Source organism: Condylura cristata, unplaced genomic scaffold (assembly GCF_000260355.1).
Source record: "Condylura cristata isolate star-nosed mole 26May11 unplaced genomic scaffold, ConCri1.0 scaffold00013, whole genome shotgun sequence".
Taxonomy (NCBI): Eukaryota; Metazoa; Chordata; class Mammalia; order Eulipotyphla; family Talpidae; genus Condylura; species Condylura cristata.
In genome coordinates, this window is record NW_004567114.1 from 52,589,499 (window position 1) to 52,606,766 (window position 17,268).

A 17,268-nucleotide genomic window follows, 5' to 3' on the forward strand; every position below is an offset into this window, starting at 1 on the left:
GGGGATCGAACTCATGCGGAAGTGGCTTTAGTTTCTCAGTGCAGTGCTTTAACCCGCTGCGCCACCAGGGAGGGCCACAAAATTTAATTTTTAATAATTGTGTTAAAGGTTTTAGTGAAGAGGCTTTTTTCAATCTTAAAAGCACTTAATGATAAAATGTATTGTTGATCAAGCCAAAAAATCAATGAAGCAGTATATAAATAACATATTTACATTAATATGTATATTAATCTACTGTTGACAATCTGAGATTATTATCCATCAAATGTTCCAGTTAGATTTTTTTAAATTTTTTTAAAGATTTATTTATTCATATAGAACTGGGGTACTGGCCAGAGATGCGGAGGGTGAGAGAATTCACCAGAGACAGAGTGGGGAGCAGAACAGGTAGATCGAGTAAGTACAATGAAGAGGGGAACAGCAGGCGGTCAGGAGAGGTCTGCCTAGCCCTGCGGATCTCCTCCGGGCAGGCGGGAACTGAACTCATGCGGAAGTGGCCTTAGCCTCTCAGTGCTGTACTTTAACCTGCTGCGCCACCAGGGAGGGCTAACCAGTTAGATTTTTTTTAAGCTTTATTTTATTTCTTTATGCATACAAGAACTGGGGCTACAGCCAGAGGTACCGGGGAGGGCTGGTGAGAGGACCCACCAGAGACAGATTGGGGAGCAGAACCAGTGAATTTACTGAAATGCTTTGCTAAGGAAGCAACTTCCAACTGAGGAGTCTTCTGTGCCCTGTGGGTCAGCTCCCTGGCTAGGAATCAAACTCAAGCCACAGTGGTTATAGCACTGAAACCTAACCCATAGGCCACCAGGCAGGCCCTCCCTCTCGATTTCTTGATATGATTTCATTAATAATGGAACACAGGTGGCTGTTGTTCTAAGATACCAACTTTTGGTTCAATTTATTACATGATAATAAATTAAATAGAGAGGTAAAGCAGACTGTTATTAAGTGTAAATGACATTATGTACAGAAAATAGTGCAGTGATTGGCACATACTAAATATTTCATTATGATATTATCATGCCATAATTGTGAAATCTGCACTGTTTATGTGTATAAGTTGCAAAGATTGAACAAATGAACTCAAAATGAAAGGCAATATGATAAACTTTCATATAAAATAAGCTTTGTTAAATTGCACTCTAGAAAGAATTCTTGCTTTTCTCTAAGTATTAAACAATGAATTTTTTTCCATATTACTTTATATTATCCAACTGAGCCCCATTTGAATCATCTTTATTGCTTTCTGGACTCACATTCCAATCACATGTTTGTGAATCTTGAATCTTTATCTGTCAGCCCATCTTATTTTTAGAATTCAGATGTAAATATTCAGATGTTTCCTGAAAATCTCCACCTAAATAGCCCACATTTCAAAAATTGAACTCATCTACTGCTCATTTCTTCTTCCTAATTTTTCCTTGTATCCACTAGGTTGCTTAAGAAAAACCTGGATTTTAAGGAAAATATCTGGCCAAAGACCACACAAATCACATTGGGTATATGTTCATTGAAATAGAGGCCTGTTATAAATGGTAAATGAAAAGTTTTGGACCTTCATAACCTAGCTTCTATACTGTGATACTGAAATTTCTGTGTTGTATTAAGCAACAATGTGAAAAACATTTCATCAGCAGTGAAGAACATCTTATAAAGTATATGATATTTGCTATATAGGAAGATAAATGCAGTAGTTAGGTAGCACTTGGCATTTAGACTTTCTTGACCTTTGTTTTTCTGCTGAAGTCTACTGAAATATTGTTTGACTATATACATTAATTCATATTTCAGCTGAAGGATGTCAGCCAGTCATACAGACTACTTCCTACATTTTTATTACTATTACTTTGGTACCTTGGCAGGACTATAGTGCATTGATTTTTCCATTTGGCACATGGTGCCTCTCTTCTTTCCACAACGTTGTCAAGAATTGATGTTGTTTTATACTAGCTATGCATCCAGACCCACATAATGCTCAATATCTTGATATTTTCAATCAGATTTAAAATGTGTGTACTAATTTTTCTCTCTTCTAATGCACCCCCCATCATTTGTAATTTACTACAATTTTGGATAATTTATTGTGCTCTGATCTTTAATTCCTATGTATAATCTTAGCAAATATTTAGATGTCTGAAATTTGGTAAACTACCTTTCTGTTGAAGATTTTCTATAACATGTAAACTAACACACTAACTCTGAATAATACATTTTCAGGAAAGTTATACTTTTTTTTTTTAAAGATCCTTTAATACAATAGTGCTGTGGGGTGTAAACAATGTGTAACATTTGTCAATTTACTCTTTAGTCTGAAAGATTTAGAACTTTGTGATGTACTTTGTTAACTTCATGAATTTTTTTTCCTACTACGTAGATTAAGTATGAGAGGAAATCTTTCAAATGTAAACATCCACTTGAATGACTTCAGGATGTTGGAAGAGCACTCCGTCCTGAATGAACCTTAGCACTCCTGTGTTACAGACTCCATCCCCATCTCATGCCAAAGACACCTCAGGTGCAGAGGATACAACAGCCATGACTGACATGAAAGGGGTTGCTGGGAAGTGGAGGTAAGCTATGCCTGGCTTTCACTGCTGTCTCGCTCTTCCTGCTTTCAGAGACAGGTACTGGTAGGTGAGTAGACCAATTAGTCTCTCTCTCTGTCCTCCCTATTCTCAGATCCCTTGTAAGTAGACCTTTTATAACATCCCCCCAGCCCCCACCTACTTTTAAGTTTTTTTTTTTTTTAAGATTTATTTATTTATGTTATTTATGCACACACAACTAGGCCACAGGCCGGAAGTGCAGGGCCCTGAGAGGATTGAGGCAGATCAACGAGCTTCACTGCTGAGGGGAGCAGCAGGCGAGGTGAGACTGTAGAGGTTTGCTGTGCCAACTAAGTCTCTGCTCTGGGTGGGGATCAACTTGCGCTGAAGCGGCTGCCTTCGCAGCCTGGCGCTTTAACTCACTGTACCACGTGTGAGGCCCCCCCCACCTCAACTTTTGATCTTATTCCTAGTTCTTAAGTGCCACTGTGAGGACACACACTCAGATCACCCCGTTTCCTCTTGAGGTTGCCCAGTAACACATAAGTCTTTTTTTTGGGGGGGGGCTCTCTCTCTCTTAAACGGCTTCCTTAATTGTTTACTATTGTTTCAAAAGATTTCCAGAATCTTTGACAGCCAGTGTAAGGTGGGCTTACTTTATAAAGTGAGATTCTCTTTCCACTCTCTCCATCTTCACACTGCTCAATCTGTGTGTCTTACTTCTTTTGACTCTTTGCTTTCCTCCATTCTTTTCCTCCCTATTGTAGTCTTTGCCTTGCAGTGCTGTATCAGCTTTATAAGATGTTGTTGCTATTTTTTGTGCTCCCATAATAACTTTACTTTAAAAGACCTGTTAAAAGATAGCTATTTATCTCAGAAAGTTTTATTCAACAAATTGGGGCTTCCTTTTAACTTGACTTGTCTCTGTATCTCCTCTGCATCTCCTGTGGGTTTCAAGTATTCATGAGTCTTCCGAAAGGAGTCAGTTTTATAAAATGAGGCTTATCTGTAGCAGGCTTGCACACGTGTGCTTATGTAATAGCATGAAGGCAAGAATACTGTTTTGGCAGAAAAATGTTTAATTAGCTGCTTTAGTGAAAACAGCTACAGCTCTTTCTTTTACCAGGCATAGAAAACACACTTTGGTCTTTAGGTCAACTCATATAAGACAATTAACTGGCAGGAAAGTCAGGGCTCTTTGCTACATGGATACAACAATAGCGGGAAGTGTTAGAGTTGCTTAAACTTCCCTAACGAGTTTCAGGCTTTAATGAGAAGATTTTCTATTCTTGTGTGATTAATATTGCTCTGTGATAGAAAGAGTATGTTTTTCCCTGAAGGAAGTGTAGAGCCAGAGAGCTCAAGATAAATGATTAAGAGGAAGTTAAGATGTAGTTAATCCCTTCTAGCCGAATAGGGATTAATTACTGATAACCAATAACTTCTACCAGAATGAGTAGTTGCTAAAATAATCATTACAGCTTACAATAAAGTAACAACAAAAAAAATATTTTAAAACTGCCAGAATTTTAACCATGTATTTTCTGAATTCAGTCAACCAACCAATCCTACAGACTGGCTATAAAAATAAGTGAAATTGTGAACCTCTATTATATGTTCAGAGACACTTGTTTTATTTTATTTTGCAGATACTGTGTTTTCTATTAATTGAAGATTTGTGGTAACTTATTGTAAGTCTATAAGTGTTATTTTTTAATGGTGTGTGCTTGTATCTCTGTCACATGTATGTGATTGTTGCAGTACTTCTAGTTTCATTATTAATATATACATTGTGGTGATTTGTGATCATTGATCTTTGATATTACTATGGTAGTAGATTTGAGTGCCAAGAACTTAATAAGAGGAAGGACTTAATAATATTGTGATTGTTCTGATTTTCCCTGATATACAATAATGTTGACATTAGGTCAGTTAATAACCATATAAGTGTTCGAGTGAAAGGAAGAGTCACATAAATCTCATATCTTATTATTTTACTTTATTTTATTGAGATAGTATTGAGATAAACAATCATAACATTGTTTAGATTTCAGGAGTACAGTTTTTCATTTCACAATACACCCACTACCAAAATTTTATTTACCATTGACAACCTAGTGAATTCCCTCTTCCTAATCTTCTTCTCATCCTTCTCTCATTTCACCCTGCTGTTATTTTATTGGAATGTTGGGAGTTTTGTTTTGCTCATTTTTTTTTGTTTTTTTTGATATTTCACATATGAGTGAAATCATGAGGTATTTGTTTTTTTTTTTCCCCTTGACATTTCACTTAGCACAATTCTTTCAAGTTCCATCCATGTTGTTAAAAATGACAAGATTTCATCTTTCTATAGCTTAATAGTATCCCATTGGTATACATACCACATCTGACATCTCTCATTTTAAATCTAGAGATACAATGACATAGCTTAGTGGAGAAGGCTTGTCGAAAGTCAGGATAGGCAGGAAAAAAACTAGACCTCTTTTACCAGTTATACAAGTTGTGCATGCAAAGAAAAAGATCTTGAAGGAAATTAAAAGTGCTACTCCAGTGAATACAAATATTAAGAAAACAAAGAAGTCTTATTGCTTTTATGGAGAAAGTTATAGTTATTTGGAGCGGTAGGGGATCAAACTAGCCAAGAATTCCCATAAGCCAATGCCTGATCCAGAGCAAGGCTCTAACCCCTCAATTCTGTGAAGACTGCAAGAGGTGAGGAAACTGCAGAAGAAAAGTTCAAGCTAGCAGAGATTGGTTTAGGAGGATTAAGGAAGGAAGCTGTCTCCATAACAACAGTGCAAGATATAACAGAAAGTGCTAATATAGAAACTGCAAAAAGTTACTCAGAAATTTAGCTATGATAATTGGTGAAGGCAAATACAGTAATCAAATTTTCAATGTAGATAAAACAACTTATCTGCAAAAGATGTCATCTAAGATTTTCATAGCTAGAGAGAAGTCAATGCTTGACTTCTAAGTTTCAAGGCACAGGCTGGCTTTCTTATTAGCAACTAATGCAGCCAGTAACACTTAGTTGATACAATACTCTTTTATCATTCCCAAAATCCTTAAGAATGATGATGAATCTACGCTGCCTGTTCTCTAGATGGGAAAACAAAACCTGGATGACAACACATCTGTTCATTAAATATTTTAAGCCTAGTGTTGAGACCCACAGCTCAGAAAAGAGATTTCTTTCAATGTTACTGTTCACTGACGGTGCAACTAGGCATCTAAGAGCTCTGATGGAGATGTATAAGAGATGAGTACTCAGTTCACATCTGCTAGTATATCTATTCTGCAACTCAGGGATAAGGAGTAATTTTGAGTTTCAAGTCTTATTATCTAAGAAATACATCCTGTAAGGTTATAACAGCCATAAATAGTGGTCTGGTAGACCTGGGCAAAGTAAATTAAAATATTTTGGATAGGATTCACCATTTTAATGCCAGTAAGAAAATTTGGGATTCATGGAGGAGGTAAAAATATCAACATTAACAAGAGTTTGTAAGGAATTGATTCCAATCCTTGGAGGGTTTCAAGACTCCGGTGGAGCAGTAACTGAAGATGTGATGGAAATGGTATAAGGGCTAGAATTAAACATGGAGTGTGAAGATGTAAATGAACTTATGCAACTTGATGATAAAACTTTAACAGGCGAGAGCCCGCCCGGTGACATGACAGGTTAAAGCACAACACTGTGAAGTTAGCTGCAGCCCCTTCAGCAAGAGTTCCCCTGCTCGGGGATGACCCACATTGGGCAACAGGCTTCTGTCACTCTCTCTGCACCCCTCAGCAATGTATTCCATTGATCTGCCTGTCCTGCTCCCCACTCTGTCTCTGGTGCATCCTCTCACCACCCCTATACCTCTGGCCTGTACTCCAGTTCTGTATGCATCAATTAATAAATCTTCAAAACAAAAACTTTAACAGATGAGGAGTTGCTTCTTACCTATGAGCAAAGGAAGTGGCTTCTTGAGATTGTTACCACCGTGAGATTGTAACCATTGCTGCTTAAAAGGCTGTGAACAATGTGGAAACGAAAACAAAGGATTTAGACTGTTATGAAAACTTCATTGCCAAAGCAGTGACAGGGCTTGATAATATTGACTCCAGGTTTGAATGAAGTTTTATTGTAGATAAAATGCTTTCAAATAGCTTTACCTGCTATAGGGAAACCTTTTGTGAAAGGAAGAGTTAATCCATGCCACAAACTTCATTGTTGTCTTATTTTAAGTCATTGTCACTATCAATGGCTTTAGCAACCAGAGCCTGATGAGTTAGTGTGCAGGCAGGACCCTCCAGCAGCATAGTGACTACTACTTTCTGAAGACTTAGGTAGTATATTTTTAGCAATGATTAAGTTTTAAATTAAAGGATGTATAACTTTAGACATAATGCTATTGCATACTTAATGGATTTCTGATTATACAACAATCATTTCTGTGTGCACTGGGAAACCTAGAAATTTGTGTGGCTAACTTTATTGTGATATTCACTATATTATGGTAGTCTGGACTTGAACCCATAATATCATCAATATGTGCCTGTATTTATAATTGACCTTACATTTTTTTTTCCTCCATAAAGAGTCATGAAATCACTAAGTAAAAATGAACAAACTGGTTCTCTGTGTGTGTAGGTACAGACCTCTGTGTGTGTATATGGTTTCAAGAATTAGGATGAAGAAGAGTAAGAAAAATATATTCTAAAAGAGTCACTAATACTAAGTAAAGTATTAGGACATGTAGGCATATGTATATTCTGAGTGGCTTTTCTGTAGAAAGTTGTTTTTTTTTTCCCCCCTAAGGTACAAATTTTTCACAAATTTTTCAAGATTCATGATGTCAAGGAATAGTGCTGAGAATTTTATGGGAAGTGCACATTAGTTAGTAGTAGAAATGACTGACAGAAGTAGGGAGATGTAGACATTATGAGAAGTAGTGAAGCTACCACTACTATTTTTTGAGGAAAGAAAAATACAGGTCATCACATTTAAATAGAGGCTAGCTATACACACTGAACAAAATTAGAAGGATGATGATGCTTCAGAGAAAAGGATGACATTTTAGTTTTAATTAGGAAAATAGTGGTTGTAGAGAAAAAGGAGTAAGCAAATGTCAGAGGACAGAGAAAACCATTTGTTAGTGGTGTTGTCAGCTACTTTGAGTGTTTAGAAGATTTAATTTCAGCAGGAGTCATCACATTTATTTATTTAAAAAGGCAGTTAAATTGATGGTGTCATGATCTGGTTCTGTTTCTTGAAGTTTCTTAAGAAAAATAGTTGCACAATGTGATCTGTCAAACCCTGCTTGGCTCCATGAGAATATGCCTTGGGCCAGGAACACTATCTTACCAAGACATAGGGAGTCCACACACTCTGTAAGGAAATACCCTTTTCCCATTCCCGATTCAGTGTGTACTACTTTTTCTGCTTAAGATATGCATTGATGATCAGGCATGCCACCAGATGTCTGTGTTTCAGGCTTGATGGGGTAAGGTGGCTGTGATCCTTCTAATGCAGCAACAAGTTTGTATACAGCTACACTGCCCTTGTTAGTGTGGCCTTCTGTGCTGGTCATGTGGACTCATGCATTACAAGGGAGTGGATCTTGTGTACGCTCTTCTCCCTTGCTGTAAGTCATTGTTCTGCTATTTGACTTTGGTGTGTGTGCGTGTGTTATTGGTTCTCTATAGCTTTGAATATTACACTAGTCTCTTCCTCGGTGTCACTTAGCTTTCTTTTAAGCTTGTGTACACTCAGATTAGGTTCTATTTTGTGGCACAGCCTGGCCACCTCTTAATGGTTAAGCAAAGCTTCTTGATAAGCATCAATGAGAATTGTGTCTTGGCTTGAAGTTGGGGGAAGTATCACATTCAACTAATTATCCATCGGTACTGATTGCCATTGACAGTAATCAACAGCTTATTGGTGCTTCAGTATCATTCTTAAGTGATAGAATGTTACTTAACCCAGCAATCAGGCCACATTGACTGGCTTGTGCCCTTGGTCTAATCTTCTTAGGTGGGTCATACAATCATTTGTCTCTTGGCCTTTGATCTTCATTTCATGAAATCTTCCAGGAATAAGGGACACGTTTCTCACTGTTCCTCTCTTATTTAATCCTTTTACATTCTCTTTTAAACTACCTTCCCATTATTTTTCATATTTTAATATTAATTGCCATTAAAACTGGAGTTCAAATCATTACCACCAATGTATTATTGCCTTTTTTGAATCTTTAATGCTTTCCATGAAGAAAGGGATGATGTACCACCCATCTAGAGTGACAACAAAGGGAAGAGTGACAAGAGACCTCAGTACACATATTAAGGTGATCTGAATATTTATAGTCTGCCAAATATGTATGTAAGTATACAGTTATTTTCATTAATTAGAGTGATAAAATGCCCCTTGAAAATAAACAAAAAAGAAGTCTGATGACTCATTTTTTTCCTTCAAATTGGAGCCAAGGTCTGTGGAAATTTTCTTTCTTTCAGTGCTCATTCATTATTGGCCATTCTTTGGTTGAATTTATATCAACAAAGAGAATTGGAAGTTAAGGCAATTAATCAGAAAGTTCATCTTGTAAATAACAACTGAAGAATGTGAGAAAAATTCCTGCAGAGTTCTAGGGTTTAGTATCTACACAGATTAGTTAGGCAGATGCTTAACTCTTCTTTACTCTTAAGATATTCTGACTGATTTAGATTAAGTTTCTGAGTCATCCAAGAAATAAGTCAGGGATCAAGAATGTCTTATTGCAGTTTTTTTTTTATCCTACTATAAATAAAGGGTCAATCAACATCTTCTAATAACTCACAACTTCATATTTTCTTGTTAGAACATGTCATCCAGCACTTTTTGATTAGATGTTCTCAGATAATAGTTGGGGCAGATTGACCAAAGGAGTGCAATTGCTTTAATCAAGATAACATAATGATACTACCACCAACTAACATAGATCTATGGATATCACCGATTTTCCTTTTTTCCTTTTTTTCTTTCTTTTTTGGTCTATTAACAGCACCATATCTTTACAGAGAGTGAAGACAGGACCTTCTTTAGGTTTCAATACAATTTTATGAAAGATCATAACAATGCTTTTAGAATCAGAACCCTTTGGCTGTTCTACAGAGAAACAAGTTTCCCAGTAACTTCATTATAACTTGCAGTGAAGGACCCTGCAAACATGAAGTAGGATTTGGTGAACAGAAATCTGAATTTTCTCTCTAGCTAAAGCCAGTGACCTTGAGTTTCCCTCTGTTTTTGAGTAATTTTGTAGACATTTCTTTATGAAGAGAAGGATTTATCCAATATTCTCTGAGTTTATCCAGTCCTAGAGTTCTTTAGGTAATTTATGTAGAGTCCAAGAGATGACATGAACCTGGAAATTATGTAAAACATATTTGATGATTGTCAAAAAATATTTGGCTTCCAAATTGGAAGTAACACATGTTGTGTAGAAAAAATGTGGTATCACAATACTTGTGATCTTGGGAGCAGAATTTCTATGATTAAATCACTAATGCAATAAATTCCTGTTTACTTAGGTGAAAGAGAATTAATTCTTATTTAAAATCACTCTGAACTAAGCAAAACCAAAATATCACAAGTACTAGTTGACAATATCTAGTAAATATTTAATATTTTTATCTTTGGTTAGGTGTCAAATAAGAGGTTTGAATATATTAAATGTAATTATCTGCTTTTAGAAAAAAGCACTTTTTTTTAAAGATTTATTTATTTGTGCATATAGAACTGGGGTACAGGCCAGAGGCTCAGGGGCGGCGAGAGGCTTCACCAGAGACAGAGTGGGAAACAGAACAGGCAGATCGACGAAGTACACTGCTGAGGGGAGCAGCGGGTGGGTCAGGAGAGGTCTGCCACGCTATGTGGTCACCTCCGGGGCAGGCGGGAATCGAACCCATGCGGAAGCAGCTTTAGATTCTCAGTGCTGTGCTTTAACCCGCTGCGCCACCAGGGAGGGCCAGAAAAAAGCATTTTAACTAGTTGATCTGCTTCTATTTTGTGAATTTATCCAGCATATTTATCATTTTAAAAATATACAACTTACATAATAATATGTAAGCTACCACTTAGACTAGTAAGAAAAACAGAATTCAGATGTAGATGTTGCTTTCAACAAGTATAACACAGATATAATTATGTATTGGTGTAATCATTAAATGTTGAAATAGAAAATGTAGACATATGCCTTTAATTCACATTTCCTACATGTGCAAAGTATATTGAGAAGTTTTCCTTAGATAAAATTACTAAGAGTTTATATTTTTGAGTACTTGTCCTGTTCTACTTATATGCATTTATGTGTTATCCTTGTAATAGCCCTACGAGCTATTTACTATTATCATCATCATCCCTAGTTTTCAGGTGAGGAAAGTGAGTAGTAGGGAAATTCCTTAATTTGCTTAAAAACAAACCAAAAGGGGGAGAGCCAAGACTGAAACCACAGCATTCTATTTTATACTCTTAGCCAGTTGTAATATTGGCATCTTATCATTTCTGGAAGCATTAAGTCATACGAGCTGGATTGTATGTTCTTATTTATTTACAAATCTGTAAAAGAAAAAATGGACATTTCCATGTATTCAAACAAAATGCAGTATTCTTCAACACTTGACTTCCCTCCTTCTGTCCTTTGCAAAACTAAATCGCTATAATGTCAGCTGTTTCTTTTGTGTTCATCTAACTGAAATTGATTTACATTATTTACTAGCATGTGTGTTAAAAGTATATAAATGTTTTTTATCTTTTGATTTTAATATGTGGGGAGCCAGTTTCTAATAAAGTGCTATGAGCCAAAGAGCATTATGTTATTTATGAATTATAAGCAGTCCATAGATGTCTCTCTTCATTCTTTCAGGAGTCCTTACTTACTTCTGTTAGTATTATCTTAGCTTGGAAATGTGCCATTTAGAAATCACTGGATTATCTATTTTACACAAGCAGCTGACATTCAATCACAAGTTACTATTACTTAAGTTTGTCTTCAGTGATCTCAAACATATATCTCTTTCACTGTCTTTCAGAATTTTAAATGGGAATAACAATTATAATGATGAGTCTTGTGATACACAGTGTAATAAATTGTAAATAAGTCAGGGATAGTAATGACATAAAAGAAAGAAGACTGAGGGGAAATAAAGCCAGTCAAACAATGTAAAATAAGTTCTTTCAGTCAGATAAATAAACTATTTTTTTTTTTTTTGCAATAGACCCAACTATCCTAAAGCCCTTTAAGGAAAATTTCTATTGCAAAGTGAGAACATTTGAAGTTCATTTGAATAATGTGGCACTTCTGGCCTGGTGAAAATAGATAAGCTTCAATATTCCTCTTGTAAAAAAGATAAGTCTAATGAAAAAAAGGGAAAAAAAAGCCTTAAGAAATTACATCAGTAGACATAACTTAGTAGGAAAACACTTAGTTTCCTAGTGCTGTACTAACATGGATTTCTCCATGGTTTAATGGCTATATTCGTATATCCAGTTAAATCACAGAGGGATACATTGATACATGGTTAATGAAAAATTAGACTCCAATAAGTCCTTCTCAAAACCAGTAATTTAACAATTAAAATGCTTTGATTTAATCAATCTAATATGTAAGTTGTATCATTTTAGGCTGCCCAAACTTCTTAGAATATATATGAAATTATATCATGAATTGTGATAATTTTTGGGTGGATATTTTACTTTTGAGAGTTGTAAACAGGTTTTCTGGACTCTAGAAATAATATTATACAATGTTCTATAATTGATAAAGAGTGCTATTTAGGAATATCTACATATTTAGGAATTAAGATGCTCTGAAAATTTACATAAATCAGTTCAAAAATAAATTATCTTCTGGGCATGGCATCAAGGTGGACTGATTCAGTAGCTCTGCCTTGTCATCAAGGATTAAAGTTCTTTTAGTCTCTCCTTTTCCTGCAATAAGTTTTTTGTACTTGTTTTGTGTGTGTGTGTGTGTGTGTGTGTATGAGAGAGAGAGAGAGAGGAGAGAGAGAGAGAGAGACAGAGAGAGAAAGAGAAATTATATAGGAATACTTGAATTAAATCTGGGTTATTTAGAAGGACAGCTGAAAAGGAAACAGATTGCTGTATGGTCTTTAGTATCCCACACAGGAAGCAATGTAAGAAAATAGAACTATTATTTCTACATTAGTGAGAGTTTATATAGATAGCATTTTCTAGTAAAAATTGGCTTCACTGTTCTAGTATTCATATAATATTCAAAGCTATATTGGAAACAATATAAAGATTCCTTATTAATTAGTTCTTTTTTGGAATGATGTTATGACCAATTAACATAGAGGCTCTAAATCCTTTTTTTTTTTCCCCTAAGGTTTATTTGTTTATGCATACAAGAACTAGAGTATGGGTCAGAAGTGCAGATGGTGAGAGGATTCACCAGAGACAGAGTGGGGAACAGAACAGACAGATGCACTGAAATACACTGCTGAGGGGAGCAGCGGGCTGGTCAGGAGAGGTCTGCTGTGTCATGTGAGTCAACAACTTGGCTGGGATTGAACTTGTACTGCAGTGGCTGCAGACAGCTGCATAGTGCTGTTCTTTAACTGTTGGACCACTAGGGAGGGCCCAGAGGCTCTAAATTCTTAATTGTAAAGCTGCAAATGAGAATTTAAAGTGCAAAGCAGTTGTATAAGTTTGTGAGTTTTTACTTTACTCACTTCTTATGGCATGGCTGCTCAGAATATAAAAGCTTGGAAGCCTCCCTTGCAGCTAGGTGATCAAGAAGGGTCTCTCATTAGGATGAGTGGAGGAGATTTGTGCAACTTCTAGTTTATACTTTTAAAGGGAAAATATCACATTTTATGTGTGGTAGAAACAATAGGAAGTAGTCTGGATGCCTGGTGGCTTTAATTAGAAGATTTGATATATCACCCTAATGTTTATGTGTACCTTGTATATGCCATTTTAAATTCAGACTAGACCTATATCCTAATGCAGTATAGCCAATATCAATAGAATAGCTAGAAATAAGATGTGATTCCTTGAGAATAGAAATGGTGTGATAATCTTTCTGGGTATAATATAACAGATACTGCTTATTTTTAAATATTTAGGAGGGAATAGCATTATATGAAGCTTCTAATATTTATTTTGATATTATAGCATTCATGCACACAGCAGAATCAACTGTTTTGAATGAATTTGCTCATTTTAAGCAATTAACATCTAATCACTTTACTTAAAATAATCAAACCATATGTGTGTCTGTGTGCATATATGTGTGTGTGTGTGTGTGTGTATATATATGTGTGTGTGTATATATATATATATATATATATATATATATATATATATATATATATACACAGCTCCACTGTTTACTGTCTCAAAGCATTTTAACAAGCTATTGTGCTGGCAGAATTAATTAGATCTGAAAACTGGTATAATAAAAACAATAAAAAGCTATAAGAATGCATTAAAATAGAATACCAAAATAATAGAATCTAAGCTTTTAAAAGTTGTGTTTGACTAGTGAAATGTTCCTTAATAACTGGATGCATCAGAATGTATTGTTCATTATAATATTAAAGGAATGTAATGAAATGAAAATTGAGGCAAAAGAGAATTCAGTATGCACAATTATTTTAAATTTAAAATCTTCCCCATAATGAACATAGCTAAAAACATAAAAGACAAATGATAGAGAAATTAGAAGCAATTATCAAAGGGATTCTCAGCAGAAATTTCTGATTTAAATTAAAGCCTATGATTAAAAATCTCCTGCCTCTTTGTCCCTCTCTACTCTTCCCACAATGCACTATTGCTATAGCACCTTGTAGCTTTATTTCTTTTCCTCAAAGGCAGTCATGGTACATTTGATCCATGACACAAATGAACTTAACTTTTGGTTTTTCTGATTGTTTTTACATGCGCTGATGTTTAGCGTTCAAGAGAAGGTGGAAATAATATTGAATAAGTGCTATAAAAAGTGGAGTTTTTTTTTTTATTTTTAACCTACATACCAGTTAATTTTGTAAATGAAAAAGGGAACCTTTTCAAATTGTTTTCACTGAGGTCTGAAATGCAGTACAGCATATTTTATAGCTGGGCCTGGAATACAGTGAGGTAGGTGTTTTAAGTACTAGGAAGATTATAGAGTAGCATCTCCAGATGTGACTAATTCATTATTCAATCAAACCCTCTTTTGAACCTCTGCTCAGGTACTGTTCTAAGTTCTGGACACACAAGAGTAAACATGACTGTTTTTATTGCGTTTATATTCTAGTGACTAAAACTGACATCACACCATGAAACAAGTATGAGAAAATTTAATAAAATTCTATTTTTGGATGAATTCTATTTAGCTAATTTTGGGAAATACAAAAAGTTTTTGTTAAGAAATTGTGTTCTGTTGCTTCAAAAATGTGCTCTTTTTAGAGGGTACGTAATTTTTATGTTGGCTGTTACACGCTGATACCTGTATTTGATGAATACATCTATTTTGTTACTTTTCAGAGGTCACTGGTAGCTAATTTTAAAATTGTAATTAAAATCCTTCATTTATTTGTTTTCTCTAAAGAAGAAACTGTAAGTTAAAAAATCCAAAGTAATCCAGTCACATGAAAAACAAGAGAAAGTTACTTTAAAATCCATTTTTGAGCCTCTGTTCAGATACTGTTCTAAGTGCTGGAGACAAAACAGTAAACATGACTGACATTCCTTAAAAAATTAAAATTATTTATGGTTTATCAGACAGTGCTGCCTGTCAGTTTGGTTTGAAATTCTGCATGCCTGTAATTACATAATGCAGTAAATGCTTTCGCGGGGCATAATCTAGAGAAATTTTCATTGCAGTATATAATACATATAAAGAATCTATGTAATATATCATCACCTTTTTAATTATAATAAACACCAATAATGCAGTATCTTACTTAAAAACTGAACTATAAGTAATATTATCCATTTGAATAGTTTATAGGAAAAATAATCTCTTATGGGGATTTTTAAAATTCACATCTCCCTTGCTAATCTATGCAATGTTATAAGTGGTGCTTTAAGAAATATTTGAGTTCTTCTTTTTTGAACGTTAAAGAAGTTTTGTTTTTGAATAATTCCAAATATATGGAAAAATACCAAGACCAGTATAAATAACTTATCTGAATCATTTAAAAGCGAGTACCACATGATGCCTCAGCAGATATTATGGTGTAATATAAAAGCCACTGTATAGTAATCAAAATCAGAATATGAACTTGCAGCATCACTGCTTTCTAATTTGTAGTTTCAATTAATTTTTTCTCAAAACCATTAACAAAGAGTCAACCCAAAATCATTTGTTTCATTTAGTTGACACTTCAAAATAAATTAGACCACTTTTTAGAACAGTTTTAGAGTCACAGCAATATTTAACAGAAAGTTAACAGAAAACTCACATCATCTCTATCCTCACACATCTGCAGCATGCCACACCAGAGTGGTACTTTGTTATAATCAGTGAACTAATATCAACATATCATTGTCACCCAAAGTACACAGTTTACCTTAGAGTTCACTCATGGTACAAAATCTGTGGTTTTTGACAAAAGTATAATGGCATGTAGAACCATAATATTATTCAGAGTAGTTTCATTGCTCTAGAAATGCATGCTCTGGCTCCTTCTCACTTTAACACCAGTAACCACTGACATTTTCACTGTCTGCATAGTTCTGTCTTTTCCAGACTGTCATTTAGTAGATATTATCCAGTATGTAGCCTTTCAGATTGGTTTCTGTCATTTATCAGTATGCATTTAAATTTGCTCCATATCTATTTACAACTTGATATTTTTTAACTCTTAATAATATTCCATTCTCTGGACATATGACAAATAATTAATTCATCCACCCATGTTATTTCCATGTTTTGGCAATTATGAAAAAACTTGCTATAAACATCTTCATGCAGGTTTTTGTTCAGACAGTTTTTTTTTCCAGTTCCTTTGGGTATATACCCTGCTGGGTTGTATAGTAGGAGTATATTTAATTTCATCAAACTGTCTTCCAAGTGTTTTTATAATTTTGTATTCCAGTCAGCCAAGATTGAGAGCTCATGTTGCACCACTTCCTACCAGCATTTGGTATTGCAATATTTTGAATTTTGGCTACCTTTCTAATAGGTGTGTAGAGTTAGCAAAAGTTGTTTTAATTTTCAATTGCCTAATGACTTAGGATGTTGAGCATCTTTTAAAAAGCTTATTTACCACATGTATATGTATATATGTGTATGGTTTTGTGTGTGTGTGTATATATATATATATATATATGTATAATCTATCTATCTATATATATATGATATATTGTGTGTGTGTGTATATATATATATGTATATATGTATAATCTATCTATCTATCTATATAATCATTTATCATATAGCTATAGAACCTGGTAACCCCCAGTGGTAACCAACCTTTAATGAACAACATTAGGAATCTTCTGAGTAGACCAGGGCAAGTTCAATTAGAAGAGTATCTATTCTCCTCAACAACATAGTTGAATAAGGGCCAGATAAATAAAAGTTTACAGTCAAATTAAAATAAAAAAAATCCCAGACATAATTCACATTCCCAGACCATAGCTAGGCTGCCTTTAGGGATTACCAGTCTACCTGATAAATGTACCATGGCTTGATTTTCTTTCTTTTGGGGGGCTTCTCCAACCAATGCTTAGTCCAGGTTC